The sequence below is a fragment of the Chenopodium album genome, chromosome 13, assembly GCF_948465745.1.
Source record: "Chenopodium album chromosome 13, dcCheAlbu1.1, whole genome shotgun sequence".
NCBI classification, from domain to species: domain Eukaryota; kingdom Viridiplantae; phylum Streptophyta; class Magnoliopsida; order Caryophyllales; family Amaranthaceae; genus Chenopodium; species Chenopodium album.
In genome coordinates, this window is record NC_137846.1 from 31,310,165 (window position 1) to 31,316,164 (window position 6,000).

Genomic DNA, 6,000 nt, shown 5'->3' on the forward strand with positions numbered 1-6,000 from the left:
AGAATTCAACCAATCGAATAATGTGATAGAAGGTAGCAAATGCAATCAAAATCACTTGTAAAGCTATTAAAGATGAGATACTTTTATCAAACATTCAGATGCTCATGGAGTCATGGTAGCACTCAAATATAAAGAAATTAAGTAAATATAGTAATAAAAAATAAGAATAAACAAATTATGGACTTCAAATGATGCATACATATAAATATATCTAAAAATATGCCCCAGCTTAAAGTTAAAGAGCTATATCAGCCTTTAAAGTAAATTTCATCTTTAATGATTGTTAGGTAAGATTTCTTTATAGAAAAAATTGAATAGCATGCAAGGGGTTTGTTTGGCTGCCGTTGGCACTAATTATAACTTGGTTGATAGATAGTCAGATGTTTTAAATGTTGAATCTTTGTTGTATATAGGGAATCCAATCCCAAATTCCCAACTGTATTGTCTTTGTATGTCAAAATGTGTGAATGTATATCATAACGTCGCTGACTTTATATTGATATTATGACTTCATCATCTAAGAGAGATGTATTGTTTTTACTGTTTTTTAAGGTTATGTGAGTCAAGTTTTGTCAACGGGGAAGGATATGGTTGTTACTGATGGAATTATCAGTATGTGACTTGATTATTTGTCTTATCAAAAGGATGTCTACCAAGAAAGATCAGGAGGATAAGGGGGATAATTGTTCTTCTACCAAATTACTTACATTGTCTACTGTTTTAACCCTTGCTCGTGTTGCTGCCATTCCTGTTTTTATTAGAAGTATGATGTTTTTGTTAAATTTAGTGCTTCAAGTTTGTGGTTAATTAGCTTCCATAGTTTTAGGATAAATATCTTAGTTTGTTTAATTTAGAATTAGTCAAATTAATTTAGTCATGCGTTAACCAGTTGTTAGTGGACTTGTTAACTAAGTAGTTGGAGTATATCATTGAGTACCCACTTCCTAATTAGTTGCTTTATTTTAGTTATTTGGTTTAACTTGTAAAGGTTGTTTATATGGCCTAACTTTCTATTACTGAATGAATTACGAAAGTATCAGTTTATTTCAACGAGTTTCTTTTGTTTTTTGCTTTCTTATTTCCAACAAATTGGTATTAGAGCCATTTGATGAAAACAAGAGCGAAAATGCGTTTCTAACAAGGTCTCCTTATCAAAAGGGGAAAGGCAAGTCCCTCCAATGCAACATTTGTCACAAAATTGGTCACGAAGAAAAAGATTGTTGGCATAAGGGGAAACCTAAGTGTTTTAATTGTCAAAAATTTGGGAACATGGAAAGAAATTGTAAGTCCAAAAAAGAAGAGCAAGAGACCATGGCACAAGTGGCTGTGGAAGAGAACCTATTTTAGAGTTGTGGGTGAGAAGTGCGCCATGGAGGAAAGTACTCCAAAATTTGAAGAGTGTGTTGGTGAGATGTGCATCAACAAGTAAACATTGATGGTTAGTGATAATGTGCATCAATAACAAATTGTGTAGGTGATGAGAAGGGCATCACAATATTGAAGAGATATGCTTCATGATTATCACAAACTTTGAAGCATGGGGGTATGTTAAAGTTAGTGCTTCAAGTTTGTGGTTAATTAGCTTCCATAGTTTTAGGATAAATATCTTAATTTGTTTAAATTTAGAATTAGTCAAATTAATTTAGTCATGCGTTAACCAGTTGTTAGTGGACTTGTTAACTAAGTAGTTGGAGTATATCATGGAGTACCCACTTCCTAATTAGTTGCTTTATTTTAGTTATTTGGTTTAACTTGTAAAGGCTATTTATATGGCCTAACTTTCTATTACTAAATGAATTAAGAAAGTAGTTTATTTCAACGAGTTTGTTTTGTTTTTTTCTTTCTTATTTCCAACAGTTTTATTTTGTTTTTTTGGTTTTTGTTTGTTTATGAATCTGATGGGGTTTTTGATTTGTTGTGGAATTAGTTTTGTTTGTTGGGTTTCGGGGATTGGGATTAATCTGATTGGAATTGGGATTTTGTGGGTTTTCATGAATTATTGTAATTTAATCTTATAATGTGGAACTTTGATGGGTTTTTGTGATATGGTTGATTTTGGATTATGAGCTTAATTTAGGTGTTTTTGTTTATGAGCTTAATTTAAGGTGTATTTCTCTGCTGGTTTAAGAAAAACTACACTGCTTGTTGTCTTTGATTAATACACACTCTGAGATCTCTTATCTTTGTTTGTTGATGCAGGTGGCTGTCGAAGATGTTATATATATTGAAGTGAATAGTGGGGCAGTTAAGAGGGTGGGAAGAAGTGATGCTTTTGCCACAGAGTTCGACCTTGAGGCAGAGGAGTATGTCCCACTTCCTAAAGGAGAAGTTCACAAAAAAAAAAGGAAATTGTGCAGGTTTGTGATGTGATTGTTTGGGTGTTTTGGATTTTTTTTTGTTCTCCTTTAGCTTCATTTGGGTGTTTTGGATTTTATTTTTTTTTTGTTCTCCTTCAGCTTGGGATTATTTGGAATGGTTTTGTGAGTATACTAGTATCAAATGTGATTTTGTTTTGTGCGATTATACTAGTATCTATATTTGTTTTGTGATTTTGTTTGGGATTGTTTTGAAATAGTAGAAGTTATAATGATTATTCAAGGTGTTTTGGATCTTATCACGCAGGACATCCTCTAAAGTGTGGCAACATTATATGCAATTGCAGATCTAAAAAAGCTTGATAATCCTTTCCCCAATGTTGAGTTGTTTGTTTGTGTGAATAACTTAAGGCTTTCACCTGCCAAAGTAATATTGCTTTTTGTTCTTTCTTGCTCTTGTTATGTTGGATGATTGCTTTATTATATAGCAATGGGTTGGATACTGTAACTCTTTATGAGCAGTTGTGAACTCGACTTTAGAACTAGGAGTGTTGAGGCTAGCTATCTACTTAGATTAGCTTAAGGTTCTGGCATCTAAATTAGACTCTATATGCTAAATCAGACTCTCTTAAGTAGCTCTTTCAGCAGGTGAATGCCTCTTTTTTTCCTAAGTTCATTTTCTTGCCCCCACCCCCTTCCCTATATGTAATTTAGGAAGAAAAGGTAAGATAGTATTGTTTGTTATTGCTTATTTAAGATTCTTTTCTACTGTTTTTATTTTGTAGCTAGGAACACTCTAATCTTGAGTCTGTTAGAGAAAAAGCATAGCAAAGTACTGCCTATAATCATATTATGTGCCAAGGGTGAACAAGTGCAGTTATGAGCGCAACATTGCAAGATAATCAAGTCCATCACATTGAAGGTAATTTGAGCTTGTTCCAGAGTCATGTACTTTTACTTGATATCAGCAATTAGATCAAGGCATGTCATGTACTCTTATTCAATAACATGTTTTGTTTTGTTTTGTTTTGTTTTTATTATTATTATTATTATTATTATTATTATTATTATTATTGTTGTTGTTGTTGTTGTTGTTGTTGTTGTTGTTTGATTTTTGTGTGTTTATCAAAAGAGCATTGTCTCCTTGTGATGTATTTACTGATGGCTTTGTCGTTGTTTTTTATCAGAAAGAATAATGGTGATGTTGGAGCATGATGAATTAAATCAAGAAGGAGAGGAGTTAGAGGGCCAAGATAAGGAAGTTGCAGCATAGCTTGTTCAAAGTAGGAAAAGGTGAGGTGTGAATTGGCATAAAAGGGTGAAATTGCATAGAATTTACGTTATTGTCCTTTTATTTTTTGGATGAAAATTGTAAATTTTTCCTAGTTATTAATGAAAATGTATAAGTTTATATATATATGTTGTTTGCTGACCATTTTAGAGGAAAGAAAAAAAAGCAAAAAATTGTTTTTTTTTTTATTTTTTAAGGGTATTTTTGGCACCGGTTTTGAACTGATGGCAAAAACTATCACTTTTTGGCATCCCTCAAATGAACACCGCTTCAAAATCGGTGCTATAGGAGGGTTTTGAACTGGTGCTCTTTTATATTTTTCTACTAGTGCTAGGGTCAAACTAGTGGTCTCTATGAGTGACTACCAAAGGAAAATCACAGAATAAGATCAATCGATAAAAGTAGCTTTCAAATCAATGTGTCGTATCAATGAAAACTACAATGCAATCTAGCTTGATAGTTAAGGTTGATCACTCCTCAAGACATTAAACACATGCACAAATTATACCAACCTATTTAATCACAATATTGATTAATCAAAATCCCCCAATTAGCTATGAATTATCACTCATACATGCTTCACCATATCCCTTACAAGCAATCTATTACTCACTACACATTGAAAAATTGAATAGCAAAACTAAACTAATCACTAATTTCATCATCAATATTATATTCAAATTATACTCAAGCTATCAAAAATCAGATCAAACAAACAACTAGAAATTCACCTAATATCAAGAATCAAATACTAAAATTGCATTAAAGAGTGAAGAATTCTGACAAAACTTTGATCAAAATCAAAGAGGAAGAAGATTGAAAGTAGCAATCATCAAAATCACCAAGTTTCTCTATCTAGAATATAAGAACAAAAGTTTCCCCAATTTGAGCTTCTCTCTCTAAAAATCCAATCTAAAATAAATTCTAGTCTAATTCTCTCTCTAAAAGGAAGAAATCTATATATAGTAAAAATAACAAAGGAGGAGTTAGTTAGACGTCCAAAAAGAACCCCTACAAGCGCGCCCTCTCCTCAATATGCGCGGCCGCGGAGAAATGGATACGGAATGGGGGAAGCAGAGCTGCGCAATCGCACTTTGCACCTGCGCGCTCGCGCCTGGGAGTAGGGTAGCTCCTCTCGTGCGTCCGTCGATGCTTTCGTGCGCTCCACTTGATGAACGTTGGGGGTGGCAGTTTCCAAAGGCCTCCACGGTGGGTACAACACCAATTTTGATGCCCACGCAGCTTGAGAGCGCGGCCTAGAAGACTTGGATTTTGCACTCCTCAACACTTGAGCATCAAAGGGAGAAACCGGCTTGCATCTTAAGCCTTACAAATCCAGAGAAAAATCCATTGAGCTCCTTAGACATCACCAATCTCCTAGAATCAAAGAAAAGAAAACAAATAAAAGAGAAAAAGCGAAATAAACCTAAGAAATGCAAGAAAACGGGAAAAATAAATAAGAAAGCACAAACTAGAGAAAAGTCATATAAAACTAAGGAAAAAGGGATAAAAGAGTTATAAAAGCAATTAAAATTCATCCTAAAAGAGGCTAAATGAGTGCCAAAAATGACACTCATCAACAACCAATTATTCTCTCTCCTTTATCAGACTTCATTAAAGTTCTAAGATCAAGTTTGATAAAACTCTTTGAATTTAAAGAATTATACACATTTGATGAAGAACTTCATCAAATTTTCTAAGATTCGACTTATTTAGGTTGAATTACATGTATTTTTTCATTTGGAATCCTTATTCTAAAGACATTATTATATTATTGTTCTAAATAGTATCACATATATTTTAAATCTTAATTTTTTTTTCGCTAAAACCTAGAATTAAGATGAATTACTTTGTTATACGGTAAGACAAACACTAACAAAAGTAATTTCATAAACTTTTGGAAATTAATATTGTTTTTTTTTTTGGTGTTCCACCTAATTTACCCTTTGGGCTAATCCGAATTCGAAGATATATGAAAAAACTATGGTGGGAAAAAAATAAAAAGTTGTAAAGGCAATAATATCACATCGTTAACCTTAAGATTTACATTATGAATAATTTTCTTTCTTAATTTTAACTCGTTTAATTTTAGTTTAGTTTGTATCTAATCTAATAATTCTTGCATTTACATGCATGTTTGAGTGGTATTTGAAGTAACTACGTGTATGTTTGATTTCTCGCTCTATTATGTTTCTCATATTTACAACTTCTCTCTCTTAACCAAAATCATTTGTTCTCTCTCTTCCCTTCAACCCCCTCAATTTAAACCCTAGGAACTCAACGAAGTTCTAGCGTGTAGACACCTAAAAAATGTCTTTCCAAAATCAAACCTCGATGATGAACAACCTTTCACCGCCGTTATTGATCAGGTCGAGTATTTAATCTCGGTAGTTC